This window comes from Camelus bactrianus, chromosome 26 (genome assembly GCF_048773025.1).
Source record: "Camelus bactrianus isolate YW-2024 breed Bactrian camel chromosome 26, ASM4877302v1, whole genome shotgun sequence".
NCBI classification, from domain to species: Eukaryota; Metazoa; Chordata; class Mammalia; order Artiodactyla; family Camelidae; genus Camelus; species Camelus bactrianus.
This window is the reverse complement of record NC_133564.1, coordinates 397,208-415,734: the sequence shown is the minus strand read 5'-3', so window position 1 is coordinate 415,734 and position 18,527 is coordinate 397,208. Positions and strand designations below refer to the sequence as shown.

The 18,527-nt window shown below is 42.5% G+C and overlaps 1 long non-coding RNA gene across 4 annotated transcripts in view; it reads right to left on the bottom strand.

Moving 5' to 3' along the window:
• Window positions 1–452: 452 nt before the first annotated feature.
• Window positions 453–18,527, bottom strand: part of LOC141575090 (uncharacterized) — a 34,052-nt gene continuing 15,977 nt past the window's right edge. For 2 of the 4 annotated variants that reach the window (XR_012502410.1, XR_012502413.1), the window contains 2 exons: window positions 15,426–15,521; window positions 453–3,997 (listed from right to left, as the gene is read on the bottom strand). This is a non-coding gene — a long non-coding RNA (uncharacterized LOC141575090). Of the gene's footprint in view, window positions 3,998–4,784; window positions 5,062–15,425; window positions 15,522–18,527 lie in introns of all 4 variants that reach the window. The other 2 variants (XR_012502412.1, XR_012502411.1) reach the window with 2 other exon arrangements.

Here is an 18,527-nt window from a genome sequence, read left to right as displayed (position 1 = left end):
GTGCTTGCATATATTCAAGAAATCAAAACAATATTTAGTTCATTTGTGGTCTTATTATTATTGCTATTAATTTTAGATTCCCCATAAATGAAGTCATATGGCATTTTTCTTTCTCTTTCCACCCCACTTCACTTAGAATGACAGTCTTCATGTCCATCCATGTTGCTGCAAATGGCATCTTTTATGGCTGAGTAGTATTCCATTGTATATATGTATCACCTCGTCTTTATCCAGTCATGTGCTGATGGACATTTGTGTTGTTTACATGTTCCTTGTTCTATGTCCCTTCTGGCAACAATTACGGATTTTAAATATTTTCCACCTTAAAATCCTTCCTGAAGGAGATGTGGTAACTGGAATCAAAAACAGTTACAGCACAGGGTTGTTTGTGATGGCCTTGGGGGCTTGGTAGAAAGGTTGGCAGAAAGGATTTCAGATTCTGATCAAATGAGTCCTCCTCTTGTAGCCCTGCTGACCGCCTCTCTCACGGCCTGCCCTACAAGTCTGACCAGTCCCTTCTGTGAATCCTACTGTATTGTGCACAAATTTTGTCCAATTGGTGTCATCCAGTAGGGACCTTAAGTGAGGCACCCAAGCTCCTGTGTTGGTTTCTTCCATCAGCCCTTACTTCCTTGGGAGCCAGGACTGTCTCATTGCCCCAAGGATCACTAATGCCTAGTGAGATGCATGATAAAGCTGGTACTTAATGAGCACATGGGTCAAATGGAAAAACCTGATCAAAAAAAGGCCCTCATTTTTCAGACATGCCTACTTGAGCACATAGGGTAAAATGACATGTCTTCTTGGATTTGCTGTCAAATACTTCAACAAAGGACAAATAAAAGAACAAAGGTCTGAATAAAGGAAATATGGAAAAGTTTGTGAATTCCTTAATCTGGGTGATTGGCTTATTGTACTATACTTACTCATGTATTCTTAAGTTAGTTTATAATTTTACTGTCATTAGCTGAATAGCAAGTATTAATACGTATTAATTGAAATCCTTAGAACTGAACAAACTTACCCCACACAAAATCCTTAATATCCTAGTAGTTTGTCTTTCAGAAATCTTTTCCCACAAAGACAGGAAAAAAGGGAAAGGCAGATCCGTGCAGTATTTCCACGTTGTCAAAAGACCAAAGGCCGATACAAAAGAAGAGATTGTAAAAAATATAAAGAGGCTGAAATCAATGTCCGGAAAACCTAGCTAACAATCCTAAATGGCCCAACTTAACTAAACTCAGCACTGCTGCATCAAGAATGGCGCAAATAGCACCTAGTGGATTTTTTTTAATAAATAAATAATAATCCAGTTCCTACCACAGGCAATTATGATAAGACTGAGTATAATTTCTAACACCAACTAGTGTACAAATCATAATTTCTACTTGATTCAAACTGCTTCTTCTATAAAATTTGAATCTTTTTATTCTTAAGACAGATTTGTGGCCTATGACCAAGTGATAAAATTTTCAACTGGCTTGTATTAAAAAAGGTTCACCATAGTGAGAGTTTATTACATCAAGTATTCCTTTTTGGGAAACCCATGTGCCTTGTCACTCTCTTTCATAAGATTTCCTGTGGAAAATTCAATCCTTCATTCAGGAAAAGGCTGAGCAATATATCTCATGGGAAAACCTTCATAAACTGCAACACAAGAAAATGAAAATGACAGTGAGCAGCCCGTGAAGCCAGCAGACACGCAGCGCACGGCTGTGTTCCCGCCTCGAATTTCTGTAACCAGCAGGGAAAATGTGCATTTCAAGAAATAGACATAAACAATTTTCAGGACCTGAGCACACAATTTCCCTTTCAGGGTTTAGTGGGCTTCCATTTAATTCTATGAGAAATGTTTAAAACAACAGAACAACAGCTGAGATAGGGTTTAAAGTAACTTTTATGTCTTAGTGAAAATAAAGCCAACTGATAGTTATCATTTTTACTTTATTTGATCTCACTCTCTTACTTTACCTCCCCAACCTCCTCCAGAAAATGATTGTGAACATCCCCTCCTGTGTCAGAAGTCTAAGTAGAAAGTACCAATCAAATGGAGGTGTGCTTTGTTGTTTTATTTTTCAAAACAAACAAGTTTCATTCATGTGGTTTAATAATTTACATCAGAAACAAAGTCTACTCAATAAATGGTAGCCAACACATGTCATCATAGCTGCTCATCAGGTTTGGCCCCACGTTACACACTTTTACATGGACATGTGCCATGTGCTGTCATGGGAAATGGTGAGTGGGGACAGGGCCTCTGCTCTCACAGGGCACACAGCCTGGTGGGGGAGGTGGTGTTCAATCATTGTCCTTTTTTTTTTAATATACTTACAAATTATGGGAAATGCTATTTAAATAGAACAAAATGAGTCAATGAAAGTGAAAAATACAAGGACAGTATTTAGGCTGAGGGAAGACAGGGAACCTCTTTGAAGAGCTGACACTCCACTGAGACCCAAAGGACAACTCCGGTGCTGCAGGTGAAGGGCAGAGACACATTGATAAGGGGCTGATATCCAGAATATACCAAAATCTCTTTAAACTCAACAAGAAGGATGAACAACCTGATTAAAAAATGAGCAAAATTCCTGACACAGACCTCATCAAAGAAAAAATCTAGATGCCAAAGAAATCTATGGAAAGGTGATCCACAGCATCTGTCATCAACGGGATGCAGACTGATACAGCGAGGTACCACTGCACACCTGTCAGAGCTGCCAAAACGCAGAACGCTGACAGCACCGAATGCTGGTGAGGATGTGGAGCATAATGAATTCTCATGCATTGCTGGTGGGAATGTAAAATGGCCCAGATACTTTGGAAGACGGTCTGGCAATTTTTTACAAAACTAAACGTACTCCTAACACATGATCCGGCAACTGTGCTCCTTGGTGTTTACTCGACGAAATGGAAACTTATGTCCACACACAAAACTGCATACAGATGTTAATAGCAGCTTTATTCATAATCACCAGAACTCAGAAGCAACTAAGCTGTTCTTCAGTAGGTGAATGGATTAACTTCAGTAGGTGAATGGATTAATAGCCAGAAAATGGACTATTATTTGGTGCTAAAATGAAATGAGTTATCAAGGCATGGAAAGACATGGAGGAACCTTAAATGCATATTACTAAGTGAAAGAAGCCAATCTGGGAAGGTTCCGCAAATGTCTGATTCCAACTGTATGGTGTTCTGGGAAAGGGAAAACCACAGAGACTAAAAGATCAGTGGCTGTCAGAGGCTAGAGGGGAAGGAGCAGTGAATGAGGTGCAGCACGGAGCATTTTAAGGTCACTAAGACAGACTACTCTGTATGATGCTGTGACGGTGGATACATGTCATTGCACATCTGTCCAAACCCACAGAGTGCACACCACCAAGTGTAAATCCTAGTGTCAAGTCTGGGCTCTGGGTGATGATGACGTGTCAGTGCAGGTTCACCCAGTGTCGCAAACGCATGCTCTGTTGCAGGCGTCAATAATGAGGAGGCTGTGGGGACAAACTGCAGTTCATACACTGAATCCAGCCCCAGACACCACTGTTAATAAAGCTCTGTGGGTGTGTGGAATGTCCGGATGCTCTGGCGTCTGAACAGCAGAGCTGAGCAGCTGCACCAGAGATCAGGAGGTTTGCAGACCCTGAAATACTTACTCCCAAGCCCTTGACAGAAAAAGTCTGCTGAGCCCTATTCTAAACGAATCAGAATTCACCCTGATGAGACAGGACAGCAGGGCCCAAACCAGGCATGGTTAATGGGACTGAAGCAATGTTTTAGTTCCAACACCTTTGCTGAAGTCCTGCAGATCCAGCGACAGACTGTAGCCAGGAAGCGTCTGCAGAAGGAGTCGGTAGCAGGCCTTCCCGCCAGGCTCCGTAATGCCGGGGGCCACGCGCTGCACGGGGGCCACCCTCTTGAAGAAGGCGGACTTGCGGTGGAAGCCGATCAACTCATAGAGCTCGGAGAGGATGCTGCACTGCTGAATTCTCTCCTAGGAATGCTGAAGCACAGGGAGAAAAGCAACAAGCATCTGAACGAAACATGTAATGGAAAAAAGACCCGTAAAAAATTTTCCCTTAAAACAGAGACCCAACGATACAGGAAGGAAGAGGAAGGCTGACTTCATGCACTGATGGGACCGGATGCAGAAATGCAGGGAAGCAGCGCTGTGCAGATGCTCCAGACCCACTCTGGGCCCCACCTTTCCGCATTCCGCCTCTCCTTTTACTAGAAAGGTCCGTATTCCCTGAAACAGAGGAATCTGCTACCTAAACATGGGACACAAAGAAGGGAAATAGGAAAAGGACGGGAAAGTAAAGGAACAACAGTTCATCTACACCCTAGGGTTTGGGCGGGACTTTCACCAAACACACAACCTCTCAAAGCACATAGCACACAGTGAGAGGCTGACAGAGTGACTGCGACTTCTGCTCCTTAAACACCAGCTACCTGCCAGCACACGCTGTGACCGTTACTGAATCATTACAATCATTTCAGAAACTATTACTACCCCGGCTCACAGGCAAGGAAATCTGAATCTCGGGGAGGATTTATTATCATCCTGGACAAATTCCCATGGCCCAGAAGTGTCAGAGCCTCCGGCAGACCCTGGACTAAAATGCTCCTCATCACCACGGGCCCTGAGCCCAGGCTGAGGCCACGTTAGGTCTGCACGGGCCCAGAGCATGAGTCTGTGGGACAGGGAGTGGTCCCATTTGAAGTGCCAGGCCAAGGCCCTCAGGAACATATGTAATGAAACCAAATACCCAAACTCATTTCCAACGCACTTCCCTGTCCGGTAGGACTGCTCGGCACATCTGGCTTATCACCTGTGCACAGGCTGTGCAAGGGGCCCAGACAGTGACGTGACGTCCCCATGGAAGTGGCTCAGAGACCGCTTCATCACAGGACAGACTCTCCCGGCTTCCAACGTTAACTCTCCATTCCATTTCCAACTGGAAAGTAAGTTTAGACTTGTTTTCCTCTCCAGAAACAAAGACAGTGGTAACATCAGCGGGAAACTCAAGACTGAGGAAGAGTCTCCTGGACATTTGGAAGGATAGGCTGGGGAGGGAACAGAGATAGGGTTCAGAAAGACCCGTGTTCCAGTCCAAAGTCTGCACATCACTCTCTTTGACAGTTTCCTTATTAATACAGGTGATAAAATCTAATTATGATTGTTTTGAAAACTAAAAGAAATAACGTATGCCACTAGCATAGGTGTAAAATCCTCCATGAGTGTTCCAGAAATGGACGTGACCATGGTTAGATACTGTCTGCCAAGTCTTGTGTGCTAAGCTCACATCAGCCAGCCAGAGATGTGCCAGAGAATGCCTCAACAGCCAGCAGCCTTCTCCAACTTGGAAACTCACAGTGTCCGAAGAACAGGCAGTGGTGGATGCTTTGGGACACTGTGGAGGTAGCACTCCAGTGATGACTTTAAAAAGCTGGGGAGAATTTAGGGGACCATACAGTTCAAATACAGTAAACTCATTCCATGTCTACAAATATTCATCTGTAGCCATGATGATTCAGAGAGGAAATACATATTCAAACGTACATCATTTTCCCACATAAGTGCATCAAAACAATTTGGAAAGAATGTAACTTTCTTCTCTAGATCACACAGTGGGGATTACAAGGTTTGTACTGACAGCACTACGTGTAAATCATATGCAAACGTAACTGGGTCCATTATCAGTCATCATCATTTGAAGGGAAGGATGGAAAAGAACAAAGCCAAGCTAATACGCTCCGGTATTTTGTTGGGTTACTATGTCACAGAGGAGACGGACAGGTCATCAAGGAACCACTCTGCCGTGATCACGGAGCCAGGGAACGGGATGGGCGGCAAGATGTATGGCGCAGCCGTAGCTGTGCCCGCCCTTCTAGGCAGGTACCCAGTCAATTCGCCAAGATGTCAAAAGTGTATGCCCACGTCCTCATCACCTGTCATGCATTAAAGAGAAATGGAAACCTATAAACGGCCAATAACCTCAGTGGGTACACCGTCCAAAGAGCAACGTCAGAGTTTGACAACAGGCCATCCCGGTTCCCTGGGCTTCATTCTTGGAGAACCTTAAAAACCACTCCTCTGTCCTCAAGAAGTGCTGCCTACTTGTCCTATCTTTGGCTCAGGGATACAGCACGTTCACGTGGACTTTAATGTCTGCACAGATTTGACTGTCTTTCTCCAGGTTCACTTGTCCATTCTGAAGAGGCCTGAGTTAAGTCCAAACTCCATAAGATCAATTCCCTCCAGTGACAACTCAACAAGCCTGCAATTACAAACCAACTGAACAGGACTGTCCTCAGCTAAAAATGTCACCCGCTCTTCACTGCTTTCTTAATCTCCTCTCCTGGCTAATTGCAACAGACTAAAACCACCCTCCACCAAGTTCCCCAACTATGTCAAATAGAAAGTAAGGTCCATAAAAGTGGTGACAACTCCATAGTCACCTCTGAATTCCTAGCATATGTTAATGTCAATAAGTAGAACTATGATTATGGCTTCTTTCCTTTAAAACCTTTCTGGTTATTTAAATGAGACCATGGAAGGGAGGAGTTTGGGTTCAGTATCTTGATCCAGTAGACTCTGGAGACATTTTTCGGAATGGCTGTCCACTGATTCATTCAAAACACAACTTCTCTTTCCGGGAGGAGCTGTGATTTTCTGCCAGGAGCTTGTTGTCACTCTCATGCCAGAACAGATTTAAACTAAATACATACATTGGATATGTTATTTTTCCCCGCTTCCAAAAAATTTAACTTTCCTTACTTCCTTGCCTTGAGGAATGCTTTTTTACTTTTCATTCTAATTCACCCTTTTATAAAGCAGGATTCTCAGGATGTGCTTGGCCTTACATAAGAACAGCCATCCAACTCCCAGTGTGAGAGGCCTTGGGCTCATCTCCTGACCTCCTGTCAAGGCAACTGAAACTCAGTTCAGGAGCCAAGTGGCCCCCCAGGGCTTCTAAGGCTCGCGTATCTCCCAGAATCCCTGCTTTCTGGTTTGACATGTCTTCTGAGGATTTCCCCTCACTTACTTCACAATTAGCTGTGCAGCTTGAAAGATGAGGAAGGAAGGTCTTATTTCTTAATCAGCATTTTAAGGAACTTATGTAATGAAGGTTTTCAAGACTTTCTAGAACTCTCCATTGCCAAGGCAGAAAACACAATAGATATTTTCTAAATTTAGCTATCATGTGCATTTTTTCTTTGCTTTTGTTTTCTTAACTGCTAACAGACATTTTTTAATTAAAAAATAAAATAAGGCCCCAAATAGGATAGAACATTGAAGAGGAAACAAAATTAAAGGGCAAAGACAGAAAAATGATAAGTACTCTACAAAGTTAATAGAAAACATACACTATGGATCAGATCAGCAATTCTCAGTAACAACTAATTGAAACCTGACTATGAGGTAAAATGTCTCTCCTGTCAGGAGACGGCCAACAGAAAGCAGAATTAAATCAACAAACTAAAATTCTAAGTCTGGCGAAGTAGAGAAGTCTACCAGCTAAATGTGTTTTCTTCTGGAAGAGAGGGAGACTCATAAGATCTTTTCTGTGGAGCCTGAGCCCAGGTGAGGACGGTGAAGTGAGCTCTGTAAGTACCCAATTAGCAAAGTGAGTGATGAATAAAGAGACGTGAGCTTTGATGACAGAGATGATACTACTATTCACTTGTCTTTTAAGTATGTCTTCACGTTCAATGATCAATACCTCGGCGTCCTCAGGGATTGAGATTATAGGAAAATGCACAGCCCGGGCCTAGACCTCCTCTGTGATTGTGGCACTGCACTTAGATGTTTCAAGGGCACCTCCAACTCCACCTGCAAAGAGCTGACTTCATGGTGCTCCTCCCATGGCCGTCCTGCCCAGGGCCCCTTGTCGGGGTCAAGGTCTGTCTGCCTCTCCCAGCTCAGTCCCATCACTCACAGATGTGACTGGACCCCTCCTTCAGGGCCCAATTTCCTCAGTCATCGAGTCCCACCACCCACACCTCACCTACCAGGTTCTCACTGGCACTCCCTCAGCACTGACTCTGTGCTGGGGACCACACTGCACACTATGAACACGTTATCTCACTGGATCTCCACAGCAGTCCTGGGAAGTCGGTATATCACTGTTTCAATTAATAAGATAAATTGTTTCACTTCCTTGAGTGTGTCATCCAAAGTGACACGGCTACTGAGACACAAACATGGTACTGAAAATCACTTGAAAATTGAACACTGCTACACCTCAAAAACACCCTACTCTGACTTATCACATCACCTCCTGCCGAGCCTTCTAAATGTTTCTAAGCATTCTACAAGACAAAAGTGATCTACGAGAGCACCCTTCTCCCCTACTTAAAATCTGACAATGACGTTCCACTTCCCTTAGGAGAAAGCCCCACCGGGCCTGAGCAAAGCCCAACAGCCCGGCATCCGCGTTCCCTGCGCGGCCGCGCCTCCTCACCCACCACGCAGTGCTACACGTGCCGTGTCCAGGACAGGGACGCTGACTCCCTACAACCCGGGGATCGTCTCAATCGAACAATGATCACCCTCTTCAGTGGTCACCCTATTCATTGCTGACTCTCAGAAAAATATTTTCTCAGGGTGAATCAATATCTTTTTCCTTACAACTTCCCATCATTGATAATGAGCTCCCCCCAAAAGAGAGAAGAGCTAATCCTCAGTCTCCTTATCTGCAATGTATGAATAACAAGGAAATATGAGAGGTTTTAAGTGAAATAATATTGATATGAAGCTGAGGGGCAATTCCCAACATACAGTAAGCACTCAATATGTGCTTACTTAATATTAATAAAATAGATTCCATTCCAGCAACCTTAAATCAATGTTTTATGGCTTTGTCCAAAAGACTACTGACAAACTATTGGACGAACCCCTTTGAGCAGATCCGCCCAAGCGTACTGGGATAGGTAAGCCTTGACTCCAGTTACAGCTGCAGCCAACCAGCACTACGGGGCAGGGGCAGTTTGCTCAAACTCTTACATGTTGTTTGAGCATTTAGTTGTAGTTATTGAATAAAGACAGGTATTATATAGTCAAAGCTCCTGAAACATAAATCTTCAAAGATTGATTCAAATTAGGTTTCAAGTACAACACTCTCACTAGAAATTATTTGAAAATTATTGTCTTAGCTCCTCTGCACATCAAAAGGTCATGTTCTTAATGTATCTGACTATATACACTGAGAGGATTGTTTAAAAGAAATTAAGATGAAGCCATAATGAATAAGCTTTCATTATAATCTGCACAAAGCCCCACCCAAGGGTCTCACTTCTCACTTCCACATAGGAGTTCAGGTAGCTTAACCTGGGTCTTGGTTTCTTATGACACGGGGGTGGGAAGAATTGTGGATAGATTTATGTAGCAAATATAAATCTAGGGTATTTGCTGTGTAGGAATCCTAGAAATAAATAAATTGATATATAGTCCCACCCTTAGGAAGCTCAGCCTTTCAAATTACAACAGCATAAAAAATGAAATGAGAGATATATTTAAGAAAATTTTACAAGATTTTCACATTGAACATTTTGAAGTATCACCAAAAAAATAATTAAAAGATCTACATATATGGAAGGCATCCCATGTTCATGGAATGGTAGACAATATTGTTAAAAATGTTAAGACTCCCGAAAGTGATCTACAAATTAAATGGAGTCCCTATCAATATTCCAGCTGACTTCTTTGCAAAAATTGAAAAACTGATGCCAAAATTCATATGGAAGTGCAAGGGGCCCAGGACAGCCAAAACAATCTTGAAAAAGAAGAGCAAATTTGGAGGACTCACTCAAAGGTTACTACAAATCTATAGTACTAAAGTCATTATGGTACTGGCATAAGTTTGAATGCAAAAATCTATGAGACACAATAAAAAATCCAGGGGAGAAACTTACATTTACAGTCATTTTTCAGAAATGTGCCAACAACACTCCATTGAAAGAATAGTCTATTCAACAAATGGTGCAGAGACACCTGGGTATCTGAAGGCAAAAGAATGATTCTGGAATCTGGACCCCTGTATTTTATATAACAAATAAAATATTAATTCAAAATGGATCACAGACAGAAACGTAAAAACTAAATGTATAAATTTTCTAAAAGAAGACATAGTTTAAATCTTTGTGGTCCTAGGATAGGCTATGGCTTCCTAGATACAATACCAAGAGCACAAGTGAAAAACAAGAAAGATAAGATGGACTTCATCAAAATTAAAACCATTTGTTACAAAGGACATCATCAAGAAAGTGAAATGAAAGGGGAAGGGGGTAGCTCAAGTGATAGAGTGCGTGCTTAGCAAGAAAAATAAAATGAATAAATCTAATTACCTCCCCTAGAAAGAAATTGTTTTAATGTTTAAAAAAAGTAAAGTGAAACGACAATCTGCTGAATAGGAGAAAAATTTTGCAGAGCATATATCTAATAAGAGACTAGTATCCAGGATATAAAACAAATGCTTACAACTGACCAATACAAAGAAAATCGACCCAATTTTTAAATATGCCAAGTATTTAAATAGATACACAATTGGCCAATAAGCATATGAAAAGATGCTCAGCATCACTTGCGAAATCAAAATCAAAATGATATCTGATTTTACACTCACTAGGATGGTTATAATCAAAACATGGACAATAACAAGTGTGGGTCAGGAGGCAGAGAAATGGGAACCCTCAATATGCAGCCGTTGGAAAGGAGCAATGGTGCAGCTTCTTTGGAAAAGCCTGGTGTTTCCTCAAAAGGTTAGAAATATATGGCTCAGCAATTCCACTCCTACATATAGAGTCATCCCTCAGTATCCTCGGGGGGTTCGTTTCAGGAACCCCCCACCCTGGATACCATAATCCAAGGATGTTCGAGTCCCTTTACAACCAGCCATCTGGATCCATGAAGAGGAAACTACAGATATGGCGGGCCAACTGTACAGCCAACAGAATGAAAATATATTCTCACAAAAACTTACACATCAATATTCATGGCAGTATCATTCAGAGTAGCCAAAGGTTACAAACAATATCCATCCATCAATGAATGGGTAAACAAAATTACCAAGAATAGGCCCACAAATTTTTGGTCATTGAATCTTTGACAAAGGAGGTGAGAACATACAATGGAGTAAAGACAGCCTCTTCAGCAAATGATGTAGGGAAAACTGGACAGCTGCATGTAAATGAATGAAGTTAGACTACTCCCTCACAGCATACACAAAAATGAATTCAAAATGGCTTAAAGACTTAAACATGTAGTCAAGACACTATGAACCTATTAGAAGAAAACATAGGCAAAACATCTGACATACATCTCAACAATGTTTTCCTAGAGCAGTCTACTCAAGCAATAGAAATACAAGCAAAAATATACAAGTGGGATTTAATTAAACTTGCAATCTTTAGCACAGAAAAGGAAACAATAAGCAAAACAAAAAGACAATCTATGGAATGGGAGAAAATATTTGCAATAAATGAGACTGACAAGGGCTTAATTCCCAGAATATGTAAACAGCTTTTACACTTCATAAGAAAGAAAAACAAACAATTCAATCCAAAAATGGTCAGAAGTCCTAAAGAAACATTTCTCCAATGAAGACATACAATTGACCAATAGGCACATGAAAAAATGCTCAATATCATTATCAGAGAAATGCAAATCAAAACTGCAATCAAGTATCAACTCTCACTAGTCAGAATAGCCATCATTCAGAAGTTCACAGACAGTAAATGCTGGAGAGGCTGCGGGGAATTGGGAACCCTCCTACACTGTGGTGGGAATGAAGTTTGGTGGAGCCATTGTGGAAAACAGTATAGAGGTTCCTCAAAAGACTAAAAATTGACCTCTCATATGACCCAGCAATCTCACTCCTGGGCGTATATCCAGAAGGATCCGTAATTCAAAAAGACACCTACACCCCAACTTTCAGAGCAGCACTATTTACAATAGCAAGACATGGAAACAACCTAAATATCCACTGACAGATGACTGGATAAAGAGTTTGTAGTGTATTTGTACAATAGATTACTATTCACCCATAAAAAAATAATAAAATAATGCCATTTGCAGCAACATGAATGGACCTGGAGAATGTCATTCTAAGTGAAGTAAGCCCGAAAGAGAAAGAAAAATACCATATGAGATCGCTCACATGTGGAATCTAAAACAAACAAACAAACAAAAAAACAAAAAACAAAAAATAAAGCAAAGAAACAAAAAGACAAACTTATCTACAGAACAGAAACAGACACAGAGACATAGAAACCAAACTATGGTTACCAGAGAGGAGAGGGTGTGGGAAGGAATATATTGGGAGTTCAAGATTTGCAGATACAGAGTATGTATAGAATAAACAGCAAGTTTATACTGTATAGCACAGGAGAATATATTTATTATCTTATAGTAACTTATGTTTAAAAAGAATATGAAAATGAATACAGGTATGTTCTTCTTTAACTGAAGTGTTGTGCTGTACAAAAGAAACTGACACATTATAAAGTGACTAGACTTCAATGAAAATGTTTTTAAATAGACCAAAAACGAAAAAAAAGAAAAAGGATATTATCAAACTAAAAGAATAAAGTACTGATTCAGGCTACAACATGGATGAACCTTCAAACTTTATGCTAAAATAAGCCAGACACAAAAGGCCAAATAGTGCCCTTTAAGGTGAACTGTATCTGAGTGTTTATTGTACTATTCCTGTAAATTTTCCGGAGGTTTGAAGTCTATCAATATCAAAAAAAAGTTTTATTCATTAAAATCATAAAACGCTTCCTCACAGGAGGGCTTTAATTATTAAATGCAAAAATGCATGTAAAGCTCTTGAAACAACACTTTGCACGTCCACACACAGTCACTGCTTTCACTGCCACTCAGAGGTTGGTACCAGCGCTGATGAGAGCTACCTCCACTCGCTCTCCTGCATACAGGAGTGAGGGCCTGAGCTCTAACAGGCAGTGTGAGCGTGAACCTGGGTCAGACACAGCCACATCCCAGACTCTGCGTTACCCAACTTTCTTATACAAACTGCAACATATAATGTAAACACGCTACAGGGATGTATCTTACAACGCAGGGAATACAGCCAATGTTTTACAGTAACTATAAATGGAGCATCTATTGTACACCTGAAATATATCATATTTTAAATCAGCTATATCTTTGTAAAAAATTAAAAAATAATTTAAAAATGTTATCACTTTAATATTCAATTCAGTTTTTAAGTAACTACTAAACAGCTTAGAATGTATAAAAGCATTTAAGTGTGCTGTTTGTTTACATATTTATTTACTTTTAGCCTCCTGCTAAAAGAGAAATTAAACAATTTTTTCAAACACAGCTTAACAACCATAACAACAAAAAGGCAAAACTGAGAGTGAAGAGAAAATGGAGATTCAATACTTAAATGAAACCAGGGGGAGGTAAAGTCATAAAAATGGATTCCCTGGAGTCAGGGCAAGTGTTAAAGGCCGACTAGAAATTCAGGTGTAAGATTCTTGACAGATAAAGCAAAAAGAAAAAGATGATGGGGAGGGCGGTACAGCGTGTGCTAAGCGTGCACAGGGTCCTGGGTTCGAACACCAGGGCCTCCACTAACAGATAAATACACCTAATTACCTACCCCCCCAAAGAGCCCCAAAGAAAAGAAAAAGAGAAATTTCTTTCCCAAATAATCCTGATATTAAATTTGGATTAAATACTTAAAAAAAAAAAAAAAAACAGAAAAGATGAGTGACACTGTGAAGGAAAAGCCCAGCTGGGCTAACAAGCTAAGTCACAAATCTAAGTGTGATAAGTGTCCGTTTACTGATGTAAGTTTTGCTGGGCTAACTCGTAAATCCGATGTCAACAATTGTCAGTAATGTGATCTGTTCCAAATTGATAAGCTTCAGTGTACTGATTCCTTGCTTTTTGTTGTTGGAGCCTTATTGGCTAATAGCCCCATACTTGTAATTAAACCTATAAAACCTCACGTGCAGGTCTTGGAGGTGCTCAGAGCTTCGGAACAGAAGCCCCTCTGAGCCCGCCGGGGTAATAAATCTCAGTACTCCAACCCTCTGTGTGGTGCTTGTTTCTTGGCTGGCCTGTTGTTTCCAAAACAACACAAGCGACGATGCCCGTGAGATAGTTCTGCAGTGGGTGCTGGCAGGTCCCCATGTCTCACGTGGGAAAATCTGAAACATCCTTCTCACCACTCAGAGTCATCATAAGCCCACACCTCACCTCCCGCTGTTAAATGCAGGAGCACAGGCAGGGCCCGGCCTTTGTTCTCTCTGTGTCATCACAGTGAGATAGGATGGAAGGGGGCAGAGCACATCCATTCAAGGAAGGCCACAACAATTAACATCATAATGTGAAGGATTCAACCCCCAATAGGCCTTGAGGCACAGGATGAAGAGATTTAACTTCTAGCAGATCTTGAGCTTCATTATGCACCCACTGTAATAGTAACATGGTGAATAACATGCCCCAGGCACCATGGCAGTCCCAAGGCTAGCCACAAAAGGTCAAAGGGTGGGAAATGGTCAACTCTCTGGGAATACAAGCCCCTTGCCCTAAGGCTGATCCTTCTACTTATTAGCATATGAAACCACCAAGCCCAAGAAAAAAGAGCAACAAAACACCACCTCGGGGTCACCACTCTCTCTCCCTCTTCAGAGAAGGCCCACACTATGTGGAGTGTGTACCTACTTTTAATCTGAGCATCAAACCCCCACAACTCGTGAAGTTTCTCTTGCCTTTCAATGTATCTCTCTGAATAAATATACCTTTACTCAACACTGGCTTGCTCTTGAATTCTTTACTGCATGAAGCCAAGGAACAAAATCTGGTGGGGCACATCCCAGGGGCTCATCCAAAGCCTGAGACACAGCCCTTCTCATGCGTCACGTTTTTTTTTTCTTGTATCAACAGGACTGGGTTGTGAAGGGAGCTCTGAGGCCCCAGCTAAGGGACAGAAGCAGCCCCCAGGGCTCGAATTGGCGGGCAGCCTCTTCCCCAGCAGGGGCCCTGGGGTCTGCCCAGTTCTGTGTGTTTCCCTGTTGTGCTGACTCCCCAGCCTGACAGCGTTCTCCCTAGGCCTGTCCCCACAAAACCCTTCTCTCCAAAATACAAGCACATCATGTCACAGTCCTCTTGTTCAACCAGGAAATGTTCAACCCACTGTTTCCCTCCCCAGTAAAGTACCTAACTGTCCTCCCTCCCATCCCACCACTTCTTTCTTTGTGACAACTCTGCACTCCCCACCCACCATCCTGAATGCAGGTGCCTTGCTGGCTGGGACCGAGATGTTTCAGTCTCACACATCCTGCGTCCATTCACTTTCCCCTTGTTACCTTATAAAAGCCTTTCCTGAGTCACCCACGAATCTGATACTGAACATCACAAAGTGCTGAGTTTGCAGTCACTGTGTGCATACCTCCCAGGTTTTGAGTAGGTTTCCTTCACAAGATCTTCATTAAGGAGCTGCATCAAGAAGTTTAAAGAGTCTTTTCTTACATCTGAGCTGAGGAGCCTGCAAAAAATTTAAATGGCTTTGAAGAGAGGGTTAACCAGGGACAGAGGGTTCGCAGGTCCTATTCAACAGTGTCATGAGGCAAAATGTTCTTCAAAGGCTCAGAGTGGCTTCTCAACGTGGAGTCAGCAAGGAGGAGGTGACAGGCAGTGAGTAGGGTGGGTGACACTGGGTGCGCTTCCCCAGGTGGGGAAGAATTGGATTTTCTTCTAGTTTTCCAAACAATTTCTTACTACCTTTTTCACCTATTGTCACATACCATTTCCTACGAATTAAGAATATCAATGTCAGTCATTTGGGCCACTTGGGAGAAGCAACACGATGCCATTCACAGGGCTGGGACATGACAGCCACACCAGTCTAGGTTGATAGACCAGTGGGGGTATTTCCAAGGTGATCACGGGCATGCAGCAAACTCCCCAGCTTCAATGACCTCATCTCAAAGGTGGGGCCAATAAAACTACCAAGAAAAGTGCGTGATGATTATTGCCGACAACTGTTTACTAGGTAATTGCCAGTGACAGCTGCAGCTTAATGGGTAATGAGTATGATAACAAGGCCCTGTCTACCTGGCCACACGCTCCCTGCCTTCCTGCCTTGGTGCAGCAGCAGAGTTTGTTTAGCCGATATGAACGCCCCCAGAGCAGCACTGATGGGAAAACTCGCAGCTCTGCACTGCGAGGTGTGTTCCTTTCCTTCTCAGAGCTGATCACAGTTTGCTGTCATCTGTTTTTATGTTTATCCCTTTTATAACTGCCTCCCCCCGGAGTTTTTGCTCAAGCAGCGCAGGGCCAGTGTGTCTTGCGGCCTGCCAGATATTCTGGGCTGGGAAACAGCTGACCCCACATCTGGCTCTATTGCTGAACGGAGAGGGCAGAAGGCCCTGGGGCACATGCTGAACCGAGGCCACTGCACCCAAAATTATGATCTGATTTTGGGCAAATTACAGTCTTCTTTACCCTGAGATTCCTCATCTGTCCATGAAAATAAATGCCCATGGCACACAGAGTTACAAGGATTAAAGGAAATCACCAAATTCATAACCTAGCCAAGGGGCTACCAGTGCGTCCTCAACAGACAAATGCTGCCTTTACGGCTCTGACACACGCGAAGTGGGGCAGCCGCACACAGTGAACACTGATAAATGCCAGTGTGTTAAGTGCTTCATGTGTGCTACAATACTCTTCAGAACTTACAACAATCCCAGGAAGAAACGAATAATATCATGCCCATTTCACAGATTCACCAACAGGTTAAGAGAGGTTACATTCTAGTCCAAGGCCCTATGGTGAGGAAATGGCGGTTTAAACCGGATTCTGGGCCCAGGCCTTGTCTCCAACTCTCTCCCAGCCACCTGATCACTTGCCTATGAATTCCACCTGTCCAATACCTAAGTGTGCAGTCGGCCAGCTCTTAAATGCAATGTGTGCCACCGTTTGTCAATGTTGGTTAATTACCATAAACTGTTCTCAGAAACCACTACAGAAAAGAAAGGTGGACTTAAGGAATTCTGCATTGCGTTCTCCTGTAATGTGCAGAAACCCTTCCCTACACCACCAAATCCAAACGTATGCTTCCTCCATGTTTATGTTTGCACACGGCTTATTAAAGTAGAAGGTACCTGCAGTAATTCCATCTCGGCTGCTTTCCAAGGTTGCAGATTATCCATAATCATTCCGTGAATGAAAATACTACAATGTGAATGAAAATACTGCAACCATGTCAGTAAGCAAAGAATGCTGAAACCAAGTCATTAGCGGCTGCTGCCACCCCCCAGCGAGGAAAGGCCTGCAGCCCAGCCGCTGCAGCAACTCACAATGGTGCCCTCTGAGCAGACTCAGAATAAGAAAGGACAGGATACTGGCCCTAGATAGCTAGGTGCTTGTCTAAAGAATGAATTCAGTGAGTCCAAAATATTTTCTTCCTCCCATATATAGAAAAGCACTAAATTATTGAACTTGAGATACCTGGCTTTCTTTAGATAACAAGCAATCTTTTATTGTTCCAACAACCTTGTCTTTGTTGTAAAGCTCCTATATATCCTAGCTCATCCCAAACCTCTTGGGAGCAGTCCCTCAGAGAGATCTGAGAGGCTGTCATCCCGGCTCGAGTCCTCCCGCAAATAAAACATAACTCTTAAATTTTAGGTGGCACATGTATTTCAGTCAACTGTTTTGGACACCATGAAGGGACCCAGAGCAGACTTTCTCCACCTGAACTCTCCGAGTAACTGGGGCCTTTGTACCAGCAGTGGCCCTTTGTGACCATCCGCCTCCTCGGGGAGTCCAGATGAATTTGGGTGAGTCTCTCCTGGTTCTCGGATCTCATATATTGGTTGATAATCCTGAGTTTTATTTGGCGGTGTTTCCAGGTACCTGGCCCTCCAGTTGAAGGAGACTGGGGGGAATTACCCACCCAGTGGAGACATACTGGGTGGGACCTCGTTGAAAGGTAACGGGAAATACCCACATTGAAGAGACGTCAGAAGTGGGCTGGTGGAAACCTATTAGGAAAATACTCACCCAGTGGAGACGTCCTGAGTGGGTCCAAGTTGAAAACACTGGGTTCAGGACTGAGTGGTTAGGTAAGAGGCTGGTCTAATGTTTTCCTCAATTTGGTTACATCCATTGAATTTTTCAGGATAAAAGTAAAACTCTTACGAGGAACCTTTCAACTCCAAAAATGGGACCATCCTCCTGGCTGGTAACAGCTTTCTCGGGTGACAGAGAATCTTGCAGGAGTGGTAGAGACAAAGACTTCATGCCATAGAGTTGTCCCTGCGGGAAATCTTACTAGCAAATTTATTCTGAGTACCCGACCTTACAATGGGGAATAGAACTTTCAAAAAAAGTAAAAAAAAGAAAAGAAAAGAAAAAGAAATGACAGATTGCCAGCCTCCAATTAATACCCCAGCCAGGTTTATGTACATACAAAACTTACAACATTAATTGGGAATTAGAAAAGAAAATCTCAATCTGAAAGTAAATAATCAGGCCTGATAGAAAC